Below are 14,034 nucleotides of genomic sequence, written 5' to 3' on the forward strand. Positions count from 1 at the left end.
TAAAAAATTCTAACTGAATGAATTTGCTCTTGACATATATCATTATCTTCTCTAAAGACTTGCTGCAGAGCTCAGCCAGTAATAGAGGTGACCCTGTGTCTTTGAAGGCTATATGGAGAGAACAGAAGTTCCAACAATTGCAAGCTAGATTTTGAGTATAACGCCATCTTTCTGTCTTCTGAGGGCAAGTAGATGGCAGTGGATAGAGCACTGGACCTGGAGTCAGGAAGACCTGAGTTCAAATGTGGCCTCAGACACTAACTAACTAAATCTGGGCAAGTCACAACCCTGTTTCTGTCTGTTTCATCATCTGTAAAATGAGCTGGAGAAGAAAATGAGAAACAACTCCAGTATCTTTGCCATGAAAAACCTAAATGGGGTCATGAAAAGTTGGACATGACTGAAATGACTGAACAATAAAATCTGTCTTCTGAAAAGATATCTTCTAGACTGATCACAGGAAAGTTTATCACCAGATGTTGAATGGTTTTAATTATGGCAGATAATGGGGCGGCTAGGTGGCGCAGTGGATAAAGCACCGGCCCTGGATTCAGGAGTACCTGAGTTCAAATCCGGCCTCAGACACTTAACACTAGCTGTGTGACCCTGGGCAAGTCACTTAACCCCAATTGCCTCACTTAAAAAAAAACAAAAACAAAAACAAAAAAATTATGGCAGATAATGAAACAGTTTTGTTAAGGTGTGGAAGAAGTTGCAGTATGCATAACTGTAGAGAAGTCAAGGCAAAAATATGATTTAGATTTGGAAGAGAACTTAGAAATCATTAAGTCACAGCTCTGGAGCTAAAATGGACCACACAACCCAGAAAAGTGAAGTTACTTATTCCAGTTAAAACAGGCAATATAGCCAACATTTGAACCCAGATCCTATCTTGTATCAATCCACTGACTTTCCCACTTTTTATTCAGTCATTTTTCAGTTGTGAGGACTTTTTGTGACCCCATTTTGGGGTTTTCTTGACAAAGAAACTGGAGTTGTTTGCCATTTCCTTCTCCACCTCATTTTACAGATGAGGAACCTATATATAGCAAACAGGGTTAAGTGACTTGCCCAAGGTCATACAGCTCCTACATGTCTGAGGCCACATTTGAACTCAGGAAGATGAGTGTTCCTGACTGCAGGTCTGCCATTCTTTCCACTGTGCCACCTAGCTTTCCCATGCACCTTTTATATATTAAACCTGCTATCCTGAGCCCTCTTCTCTTCTCCCTCTATTCAGTTTTACTTGGTGATTTCATCAGCTCCCATAGATTTAATTATCATTTCTATGCTGATGATTCTCAGATTTACCTATTCTACCAACCTCTCTGCTGACCTCCAATAACAATTGGACAAGGTTTTGTGATTTGTCAAAAAAAAAATCAATAGTTATTGTGACTTAAAATCTGGAAACCCTTGTCTTAGATGATCAGTATTACATTTTTAATTGAACCTAAATTCATTAGGTATGCTATACTCTAAAAACAACTCAAAGGAAAAGAAACAGAATTCTTTAATCATAAAAATCTAATTTTCTATAAGGCCCCAAAGCAGTATGGCTTAGTGGTTACAGAGCCAACACTGAAGCAAAGAAGATCTGGGTTCAAATCTAACCTTTGATTCATACTCGCTGTGTGACCCTGAGCAATTTGGCCTTTCAGTAGTCTAGGACACTCATAAGACCATAATTACAGAGTAGATGCTGGCCTGTATTGGTAGAGGAGATTTTCTCATCATAGAATTCCCTATACCAGTGAAATGGCAGGTCCAGACCCTATCTATCCCTGTCCTTATAGGGCCTAATAACCATTGGTCTGAATTAAGCCTTGCATGCATCACTGGTTCTTTCTAAAATACCAGTGCATTCTTGTGGCCCATCTTTATATTGTCATTCCCACTATTTTTATAGCCTTGGTTTCTTGAAGGTCAAACAGTTTTGCTGTTATCTTTGGCTAAGTGACCTGGCATCTGCTTTCCAGCAAGATAAACTGTAAAAGAAACCAGACATAGTACTCATGTGCTGTCTAGTGTTTTCTTATTTAAAAGGATCCTAGAAAGTTAACAGTTAACAAGAATTACATTGGAGTAATGATGCAATTTTAAAACTGAATAGTTTTGGTATTCTATACATTTATTTCAAACACTGATCAATTTCAGGTTGTTTTATCTGATTCTTTTAGTGCCATTTGATGATAATGTCATATAAAATCGTTCAGTTGTCATTTATTCTTTAACCAAAAATTTACTGTCAGACATAAAATATCAAATTATGTAATTTTAAGTTATCTTACTACTGGTGTCCTTAGCAAGGGAAGGAAGGATATCATTTAATCTTTTGCCCTTTACAATGGTGCTGGCTAGATGTGGGAACTTGAGAGTGGGACCACAAAAATAACATACCAGTGGTTCAAACCCTTGAATTTTTTGTTTTGAAATTTTGTTGTTGTTGCAATAACTACCACTCAGCACTTTGCATTTGTATAGAACAGCTGTTGTTAAAATATCTTAGAAAGCTCCCACATGAGGTTATTAACAAAGGGGGGGGGAAGGAATTGCTATTCCCCCTTTGCAAATTAGGAAAAAGAGACTCTAGTTGTGAATTATCCCAGATCAGAGGTGAAATTCAAAATAGAATTTAATTTTCCCCAAAGCTGAATCCAGTACTTTTTTTTACTGAGCAATATGACTTAGTCATTTCAAAGAGAAGGCGTGAAAGGCTGGACTTTATGGGCCTCCATTGATAATCTTTTTTTTTTTTTTTTGTCTTTTTGCAGGGCAATAGGGGTTAAGTGACTTGCCCAGGGTCACACAGCTAGTAAGTGTCAAGCGTCTGAGGCCGGATTTGAACTCAGGTACTCCTGAATCCAGGGCCGGTGCTTTATCCACTGTGCCACCTAGCTGCCCCCATTGATAATCTTGATGTAATATAATGAGAAACTGTAGGTTCTTTGTGCGTGTATACTATCTACTTTTGGGAGGTGAAGCCATGTCGGCTTCACCTTCTGATAATGGAATTTAGTCTCTATTATTACCTATGACTTGGCTGCATAACAACCTCCTTGAACCTGGGTTTCTTCAGGCATAAAATACTTCTCTCTGGAAGTCAGTTTCTTCTCCCCTCCCCTTCCCCCAATTCCTTGTATCCATTTTGCATATGCTTCTATCTTTACATGCTATCAGTCAGCTAACATGTTTAAGCACCTACTATGTCAGACTGTGCTAACTTCAATTCAGAGTTAGTTCTTTGAGACCAGATTTGCTTTTCATCTTTGCTTCCCCAGCATCTAGTACAATGCCTGGCACATAGGAAATGCATGTTGATTGATTAATTGAGACAGTTGGACTAGTTGACCTCTGGGGTTTCTTCCCAGCTCTAGATCTGTGGTCCTACAATATGATTTTAATTAGAGCTTTTCTTCTTCTTCTTCTTCTTCTTCTTCTTCTTCTTCTTCTTCTTCTTCTTCTTCTTCTTCTTCTTCTTCTTCTTCTTCTTCTTCTTCTCCTCCTCCTCCTCCTACTCCTCCTCCTCCTTCTCCTCCTCCTCCTCCTCCTCCTTCTTCTTCTTCTTCTTCTCCTCCTCCTTCTTCTTCTTCTTCTCCTCCTTCTCCTTCTTCTCCTTCTCCTTCTCCTCCTCCTCCTCCTCCTCCTCCTCTTCCTCTTCTTCTTCTTTGCAATGAGGGTTAAGTGACTTGCCCAGAGTCACACAGCTAGTAAGTGTCAAGTGTCTGAGGCTGGATTTGAACTCAGGTCCTCCTGAATCCAGGGCCGGTGCTTTATCCACTGCACCATCTAGCTGCCCCCAACCCTGCCTCACTTAAATCCAATTCATTTGTTAACGTTACAATCAATCAGTTAATCAACAAGCATTTATTGAGAAGTTACAATGTGCCAGGCACTGTGCTTACAAAGATCAAATAACGGTCCCTGCCCTCATGCAGCTTATATTAGTATATATACAATCTATATAAAATATGGGGCAGCTAGGTGGCGCAGTGGATAAAGCACTGGCTCTGGATTCAGGAGTACCTGAGTTCAAATCCAGCCTCAGACACTTGACACTTACTAGCTGTGTGACCCTGGGCAAGTCACTTAACCCCCATTGCCCCTCAAAAAAAACCAAAACAAATAAAATAAATACAACCTTATTTTTTAGAGAGAAGGCACTGGCCTCTGGAGAATCAGGAACGGTTGCCTGTAGAAGGTAATGGTTGATGCTAGGGATTTCAAGAGCCTGGAATAAGGAATGAGGGAGTTCAGGCATAAAGGTTAGTATGTGAAAAGGCATAGAAAATGGGGTGTCCAGTATAAAGAATAGCAGGAAGATCAGTTTGCTGAGGGAGGCAGTATATAATAAAGCTAGAGGCTGTGAAGGACTTTAAATGCCAAACAAAGAAGTATACATTTTTATCTTAAGAGGCAACAGGGAGTTTATTAGGTGGGGAGTGATATGGTCAGACCTGAGCTTTTAGCAAAATCACTTTGGCAGCTAGGTAGAAGATGGATTAGGGAAGGGACAGACCTGGTAAATTCTATAATAGTAGAGATTGTGTCTTCTTTAGCTTTATCAGCTCCTAAAAGGGCATTCTGAATACTTAACATATGTTCTAAATGTCAGAGCATCTCCAGGTAGCAACCAAAATGTACTGGACTGACACTACTACCCCTTGGTTACTGGTATGGTGATTTGTTCTCATTCCAACATCTCTTCCCTACAACCTCTTTTCTTCTCCCCCTAGGGGATTGTACATACACCATGTTCCTGATTTCCTCTGCTCTTCTTAGTCACATTCAGTTATTTCTACTTCACAGTCTCTTTTGTACATTTACAAACACATCTTCTTTAACCCTCTTCTTCTTCCTTACCCTTTCTCTTTCAGATACTGTCCACTTAAACCTCAGAAAATTCTCTCTTCCTTTTCAGTGATAAATCAAAAAGCAATTCTAATCATGGCTGGCAGGTGTTAGAGGCTAAAGAAAAGGGAAACTCTTAAGGGTTTTTTTTTTTGTTTTTTTTTTTTGCGGGGCAATGGGGGTTAAGTGACTTGCCCAGGGTCACACAGCTAGTAAGTGTCAAGCGTCTGAGGCCGGATTTGAACTCAGGTACTCCTGAATCGGGGGCCAGTGCTTTATCCACTGCGCCACCAAGCCGCCCCCGAAACTCTTAAGTTTTGAAGTGAAATTGGGACAACATAAAGAACCATTGCTATCAATCTCTAAAGAGCCCTTGAAAGTTCTCAGAGTCCCTTTCAGAATCTCCATAAAAGTCTCTATCTACCTTCTCAGCTTAATCTAATCAAAGCATTCAGAAATTGTTCCTTATTCAATTTTATCCTTAGGTTTGGCTTAAAAATTCCTTGCAATGATATAATTATTATCTTTTAAACATTTTCCATTGTAAAATGTGATTTCCATTGTGAAATGGGATTTGGAGAATTTTCTTGGCATCCAAACTAATATATATATATATATATATATATATATATATATATATATATATATATGTAAAACATTATTTCTGTGTGAATATGTGATCTGAGTTTCTGAAAAACTGATTTCCAAGTGAATATTTGTAAGTTGGAGACCTCTTATTCTTAGGTGTACACAGTAGTTTCTTTTCAGTGCTTGTTGTTCTGGTGTTGTAGATCCTGTAACCACTAGGGATTAGAATGACAACACAATAGGCATTTATCAGGCACCCATTTACTGTGACTGGTTCATAATAATAAATGCTTCTTTCCTTTAAAAAATTATAGTCAAAAATAATTCCATTTTGCCTTAGAAAAGAAAGATGGGATATAATGGCTCCCTGTTTCCTACAGAATATAGCTTTAATTCCTTCACTTAGTATTGTAGGTTTTCTACACTTTGGACTCAATTTATCTTTGATACTCATCTTCCATTATTCTTTAGTCAAACTGAGCTACTTGTTTCTCAAATATGTCCCATCTTTTCTGCTACTAAGCCTTTATCCATGTTGTTTGTTCCTTCCACTTAAGAGTCCCCTTTTTCCCCCATACCCAGTTCCACTTCTCTAATTCTTTCCCATCCTTCAAAATATAGCTAAAATCTTTATTCCTCAAAAGAAAGAAATCTATCCCTGCTCTTTGGATCTGAAACCACTTTTGTAGTTTTAGAATTACATCTTCACATTCTACTTTGCATTGAAGTTATCTGTGTCCAGGACTTTAGACACTCAATAAATATTTGTTAAATTAAAAAAAAAAATGTTGTGGAGAAGGGAGAGGAATGATGCTTAAAAAAACACAACTGGTTTAATCTAGGAATTTTTTTTCTAAATTTTATCATGAGCTGTCAGTATTCTCTGATGTATCGCTAAGAAATTGCATACATACATAAATAATCAAATACAGTTATGCCTAACTAAGCCAGTCAATATTTGAAAATCAGAATTTACCCGGAGAGTCAATTAGGGGGTCCTTGTTTATTAGGATTCCTTTCTAGAATAAGTTCTCTTAGCACTTTTAAAATAACCAATTTACAGAATTGATTTGTCCTGACTATTTATTAGTGATTATAAACCATGCAATGAAGTACATATATTGATATGCTGAAATAACATAAGAACCAGATGAAGCATTCTAAGGAGGTTGACAGACCATCAGTGGGGGCACCACGGCTTAGTAAGAATATCAGTAAGCTGGAAAATGTCCATATGATGGTGACCAGGATGGTGAGTGGGTTACGGTCCTCAATATCGTGCCATATGAAGATCCACTGAAAGAAGCAGAGATAACTAGCTCAAAGAAGAAAAGATATAGCATAAGGGAGTATGATAGCTGTCTTTAAGCATTTATTTGGAAGACTGTCACGTGGAAGAAGGATTACATTTGCTCTATTTGGCTTCAGAAAGCAGAATTAGAGTTAATGGGTAGAAGCGTCAGACGGGTGGACTTCAGCTTAATGTATAGAAAAACTTAAAAATTAGAACTTCAAAAAGTGGAATGGGCTGACCAAGAAACTATGATGACCAACAGTGTTATTACCATGAGACAGGTTTTCCTCACTGTAGGCCTTCGAGTAATGGCTAGATGAGCACTTGTCAGAAACACTGTACAGGGGATTTTTATTTAGGTATGAATGTTGTTGGTTCAGTAGAGTAGACACCGTTGACCTCAGGGTCAGACATGGGTTCATTTTCCACCTCTGACACCTACTGACTATATGAACCTATACAAGTCTATCATCTTTCAGTGTACCTGGCAACTCTTGAGGACTTAAGATGTAGGATATCAATATATGTACTTCATTGCATGGTTTATAATCACTAATAAATAGTCATTATTCTCATCCAGGAAATGTAAATAGTAATCGAGGTAGCATAAATCTGAGTCTGCTAAAGTAGTAGAACAAGGGGGGCGGCTAGGTGGCACAGTGGATAAAACACTGGCCCTGGATTCAGGAGTTCCTGAGTTCAAATCCAGCCTCAGACACTTGACACTGACTAGCTGTGTGACCTTGGGCAAGTCACTTAACCCCCATTGCCCTGCCCCCCCCCAAAAAAAGTAGTAGAACAAGAATCCTCAGTTTTAATTATGAGAGTTTTTATGAGTAACTAACTTGGAATCCTTCAGGTTACCCCTAGTTGATAATGAAATCTGGAGTGCTTTATGTTTCCTCTTACCCATTTCCTTGAGAAATTGCTATCTTGGCATAACCAATCACTTAGCTGTGTAATTTTGGGCAAGTTACTTAACTTAGGTGGGAGTCAGTGGGGACTCTATTCCTCCTTAATAAAATAAAGTCATTTAATTACATGATCTCTAAATTCCCTTCCTGTCCTATAATCCTATAGTTTTTTTATAATTCTCCTAGGGCATCCCTGATATCACACTGAGGATTTAGAGTTTCCTGTCTTATATCAGACCCCTTCAAAGAACATACTGTTTCTGAATGAAAATTATAATGGGTGGTTCTTTTATGTTCAGGTGTCAACATGCTTTAACAGCTCCGTCAAGCCACTCCATACTTCTCTGCAAGACACAACTCCTCATTTAGCCCACATTCAAACTAGGCAAATTCATTTCAAGGTGTATTCGTTTCAGCAGGCACTTGGAACAATGCCTACCAGCATGACTAATCTTCTTTCCTGGATGTTGTTTTAGTAAAATAAACTTTGTAAACTTTCTTCTCCAATCTTGCCTTTTTGGCGATTTTATTTCATCCTAACTTTCTTCTGTCTTAACTTAGTTTTATTTTTTTTATTTTTTGGTGAGGCATTTGGGGTTAAGTGACTTGCCCAGGGTCACACAGCTAGTAATATCAAGTGTCTCAGGCCAGATTTGAACTCAGGTCCTCCTGAATCCAGGGCCAGTGTTTTATCCACTGTGCCACCTCACTGCCCCTTATTATTATTTTTAAAAACTTTTTTTTTCCTAATAAGTGAAAACAAACCTGAAGATAGAAGCCTGGCAGGTAATAAAATGTGAAATTTGACTAAAAATGGAGATGTCGCCTAACTTTTAAAGATACATCTCACTGAATATTCTAAGTCCACTAGAAATACAATGCTATTCACTCTATCCTTACCTCTCCCTCAGTTTCCCTCTATTCCTTTAAGATGCAGTTTAGACATCATCTTCTGCATGAAGGCTTTCCTGATTCTTTTAATTGTTAGTGCCTTCCCTTCCATAGTACCATACATTTTACTACGTTTTACAACATTTAAATGCTGATGTTTTATAGAAGATTCAATGCCCAGGTAGAATATATACCAGGAATATAGGGCAGGTTCAGTATTAGGAAAGCACTAGAAGCATAACTGAGGATATAAATAACAAAAAAATCATATGATTATCTCAATGGATGCAGAAAAGGCTTTTGACAAAATGGAATACCCATTCCTATTAAAAACACTAGAAAGCATAGTAATCAATGGAGCTTTTCTTAAAATAAGTACTATCTATCTAAAACAAAGATAATGAAAATGACAATTCTACCTAAATTAGCTTACTTATTCAGTGCTATACCAAACTACCAAAGAATTATTTTATAGAGCTAGAAAAAAATAACAAAATTCATCAGTAAAAGAACAAAAGGTCAAGAATGTTAAGGGAATCAATTAAAAAATGTGAAGCAAGGGGCAGCTAGGTGGCACAGTGGATAAAAGCATGGGCCATGTATTCAGGAGGACCTGAATTTCAAATCCGGCCTCAGACACTTGACACTTATTAGCTGTGTGACTCTGGGCAAGTCACTTAACCCTCATTGCCCCACCCCCCAAAAAAATGTGAAGCAAGGTAGCTTAGTAGTACTAGATTTTAAACTATATTATAAAGTTTTATATTATAAAACTATATTATCAAAACAATCTGGTACTGACTAAGGAATAGAGCTGTGAATCAGTGGAATAGATTAGATACATTATAATACTCAGTAGTAAATGACTAGTAATTTAATATTTGATAAACTCAAAGATTCAAGCTTTTGGGACAAGGACACATTATTTGGCAAATTTCTGGGGAAATTGGAAGGCAGTTTGGCAGAATCTTGGCATAGACCAACATCTCATCCCAAATAACAAGATACGGTCAAAATGGGTACATGATTTAAACATAAAGGGTGATATAAGAAAATTAGGGGAACATGGAAAATTTTACCTCAGATTTGTGGATAAGGGAAGAAAAACAAATGAGTTAGAGATAACCATGGGAAGAATAGTGAATAATTTTGACTACATAAAACTAAAGTTTTTGCACAGACAAAACCAATGTAGCCAAAATTAGAAGGGAAGTTGGAAACTAGGAAAAATTTTTACAGCAAGTTTCTCTGATAAAGGCTTCACTTCTTAAATATAAAAGGAATTGAGTCAGATTTACAAAAATGAGAACCATTCCCCAATCAATAAGTTGTCAAAGGACATGAACAAGACATTTTCAGAAGAAATCACAGCCATCTGTACTCATATAAAAATGCTAAATCATTATTGATTAGAGAAATGCAAATTAAAACAACTCTGACATAGAACAGGAAAATGACAAATCCTAAAGGACCTATGGAAAAGTAAGGACACTAGTTAACTGTTGGTGGAGTTGTGAACTGGTCAAACTATTTCTGGAGAACAATTTGGAAGTATGCCCAAAGGAATATAAAATTGCATACCTTTGACCCAGTAATAATACCACTAAGTCTGTATCCCAAAGAGATAAAAGAAAAAGGCAAAAATATTTATAGCAGGTATTTTTTGTTTGTTTGTTTGTTTGTTTTGTGGTGGCAAAGAATTGAAAATCGAGGGGATATCCATTACTTGAGGAATGACTAAACAAGTTGTAGTATATAATTGTGGTGGAATAGAATTGTGCTATAAGAAATATTAAGCAGGATGGTTTCTGAAAAACTTCAGAAGACCTATATAAATTGATGCAGAGTGAAGTGAGCAGAGCCAGGAGATCACTGTACAGAGTAACAGCCACATTGTAATGATGATCAATTGTGAAAGCCTTAGCTACTCTGTCCACAACTATTCCAAAGTCTTCGTGATGAAAAATGCTACCCACCTCCAGAGAGAGAACTGATAAACTCTGAGTGCAAATTGAAGTGTCATTTTTTTCCAATTTCTTTATTTTTCTTGCTTTTTTGGCATTATGGCTAATATAGAAATGTTTTACATGTATGATTTCACATGTATGATTGATATCACATTGCTTGCCTTCTTAGCCAGAGGATAGGAGAGGATAACTAAAGAAAAAACAAAACATGGAAAAAAAATAATTAATTAAAAATTCAATGTACTTTCATATTTACTTTAAAAGGATTTACTGTTTTCTCAGGACTTATTTTACCTTACCTTTCTAATTCCTCAGACCAAGTTCTTAAAAATATTTTAGTCATGAGAAAATAATTATTCTGTTTACAAAAATTGGGCTTAGATATTTTTTACAGGAATGTTTCAGTTGTATAAAGCTATGTATACCTGGATTAATATTGGTAGCATCACCGGTTTATAATACTTATTCTAATGCCATTTTCAGTACCATTGAACATGAAACAAATTACATTCCACTAGACAATCACGTCTGTCTTTGCTTAAGTCACTGGTTTGGAAACCAAGCACAACATTGAATTCTCTTTATGTATGGCATATACCATTATTAGTAGCATGAGTATTTTAGAATGTATTTGCAAATGTGTTCTATTATTCCTGAATGTCAAAGGCTCATCTCTTTTTGAATTTATTGTGATCAATTATGTGAGTGCTTGCTCCAGAACACAAGAGAGGAGGTCTTTTAGAATGCTGCTTGATACTTCAGTATCAAGCACCAGTGACATAATTTTGACTGTCCAAATACAAGAACGCCTTCATCAATTCAGATGGCAGCAGTCCATAAATTAGAGTCATATGCAGTTGTCTGAGCCTCAGAGAAATTTATTGACTTGCTTATGGTCTAACAGCTAGTAGATGTTAGAGGCAGAATTTTAACCTATATTTTTTGGATTCCAATTCTAGCACCTATTCACAATGCTCTGGTACCACCACTTCATACCAGTTAAGCCATCTCAAAAAAAGCTTTATGTGTTCCCTGAGCAATTATATTTAGTTACTGTTAGAAATTCATTGTTCCACTTTTCTTGGCAATTCTTAGGAGTTTACAGATTGCCTGTATCAGTGCAGAAGAACCACAGAAGGCCCAAGATTGCTTGATTGAATTAATCATTTCATAGTATAAACTAGACTTGGACAGGCCATTAATCAATTTCAGAGCAACAAAATGTTTTGATCTTTGAATAAACATAAATGATGCTACACAGGAAACATTTTGTGATTTCCTGAGTCAGAAATACCTCTGGGCCTATATACAAAACAACAAGCCAATTAGGAATCTCTAAGCCAGTAATAGTCCAGTCCAGAGACTGGGGAGCTCCAGTTAAGCCTCTGAGAGGATATTTATTGGGGGAAAGGAGAGAGTTTCTTTCCTGCCCCTCTTCTCCCCAACCCCCCCCCCAATCCCAGGCCATTGTATAGGTTTTGGAAGATCCTGAGGTCTCATCTGAGGGGTTTCACCAGTGACCAGAGTTGTTAGCAGTGGCCACTAGAATGCTAATGGATAATGAGAAAGAAAGAACTTGCAGATAGATGTGCAACAATAGTCATTTGAGAACAGCAATAACTTCAGAAAGTGAGACATTTCATGGCACAAAAAAGGTTCATCTGTGAACTCAGCAGAGGCAACAACCCAAAGAGTCCAGTAAAGAGTGTCTCTCTCTCTCTCTCTCTCTCTCTCTCTCTCTCTCTCTCTCTCTCTCACACACACACACACACACACACCCACACACACACACACACGGAATTTCACGATAATTCTTTGAAAGGAGAAAAAGACTTTCAGTAAACGGGCATTATCAGTTTATCCTTCGGTAACACATATTGTCTCCATTTATGCGGTGCTACCATTGTCCTATCAGGGTCTACCCAAGAACCTTATGTATATAGGGAGAGGGTGTACTTCCAGTTTTTAGGAATGTTTTGTGACGTTTTGCCAAACCTTCCTCAGTAAATATTATTTTCTAAAAGCTAACTGATGCTATTAACTGATAATAAATAGGGAGCCCTGGTAGAAACTTGTGAACAGTAGTACTAGAAACCCAACCCCTCAGGGTTCCCCCTAGACCACTGATGAGTAGTAGTTATCTGATTCTCTGGTGCCCTAAATTTCACACATGGGTGCAAACTGGAGGAAGTGAGCCTAGTGGTGTTATTATATAAAGTTATGTTTTGTTCTTTATACGTTGCTTAATGTTGTTAGTAAATATTCTATCTGTCCAAAATATTTTAATATATACTTTTACATTTTGAAAATGAGTATACATTTTTAAGACCCTGTTAATAGGTAGGTAGGTGGTTTTGACAAAAGAGTACAGATGACACCTAGTGACTAAGGAAGGTAATAGAAGACTAGAAGAATGAAAAGGGTTAAAAATTTAATGAGACTTTGAGTTAAAGATTACATTCTTATTCTACTCTTATTATTAGAAGTAGAGTACATTTTTCTGCTGTGAATTAATAAAAGAAAATATCTGTAAGAGTAGCATGAATTGTTATGCTGTGTTTTGGGGGAAAAAAACCTGATGTTGCAAAGGATCCCCCCATCCCCCAAATAACTGAAATGTCACCTCCACAGAGCATTGGAAGCATAGTGTGGTGAAAAAGAGTCCTGGACTGAAGTAAGCAGACATGGACTTGAGTCCTAGCTTCTCTGTTTCTATTCAAGCTGTGGGTCGGGGCAGCTCGGTGGCGCAGTGGATAAAGCACCAGCCCTGGATTCAGGAGTACCTGAGTTCAAATCCAGCCTCAGACACTTAGCACTTACTAGCTGTGTGACCCTGGGCAAGTCACTTAACCCCCATTGCCCTGCAAAAAAAAAAAAAAAGCTGTGGGTCCTTGAAAAAAAAAATCATTTAACTTCTCAGTTCTATTTTCTCATTGTAATCAGTGCCCTCTGCCTTAAAGGGTTGTAAGAACTGAGTGTATGTAAAAGTTCTTTGTAAACTGTTATGTGTTACACTAGTGTTTTTCTAATTTTTCCTGATCATATTACCATTTTGCAATTAATCAGTAAATAAGCATTTATTAGAGAAGAGATTTTGGGAGGGGGGTACAATGAGGGTTAAGTGACTTGCCCAGGGTCACACAGCTAGTAAGTGCCAAGTGTCTGAGGCCAGATTTGAACTCAGGTCCTCCAGACTCCAAGGCCGGTCCTTTATCCACTGTACCACCTAGCTGCCCCCCTAAATAAGCATTTATTAAAGCACCTACTATGTGCTAGGCATTTTGTTGGGCACTAAGAATACAAGGACAAACTAGCTTCTATTCTGTTTAAAAAAAAACAAACCAACAACCATCTACACATATAACTAAATACAAAATATGTACTTACTTTGAGGGGGCACTAGTAGCTGAGGAGAAGTCAGCAAAGAGTTTGGAGGTTTTTTGTTTTGGGTTTGGTTTGGTTTGGTTTGATTTTTGTGTGTGTGAGACAATTGGGACTAAGTGACTTGCCCAGGGTAACACAGCTAGTG

General features: G+C 37.5%; 1 protein-coding gene across 1 annotated transcript in view; it reads left to right on the top strand.

The window, feature by feature from the left end:
• The window catches only part of SH3BGRL2 (SH3 domain binding glutamate rich protein like 2), a 106,157-nt gene that overhangs the window by 52,662 nt on the left and 39,461 nt on the right, over positions 1–14,034 (top strand). The gene's annotated exons all lie outside the window — the stretch shown is intronic.

Source organism: Dromiciops gliroides, chromosome 4 (assembly GCF_019393635.1).
Source record: "Dromiciops gliroides isolate mDroGli1 chromosome 4, mDroGli1.pri, whole genome shotgun sequence".
In the NCBI taxonomy this organism is placed as follows: Eukaryota; Metazoa; Chordata; class Mammalia; order Microbiotheria; family Microbiotheriidae; genus Dromiciops; species Dromiciops gliroides.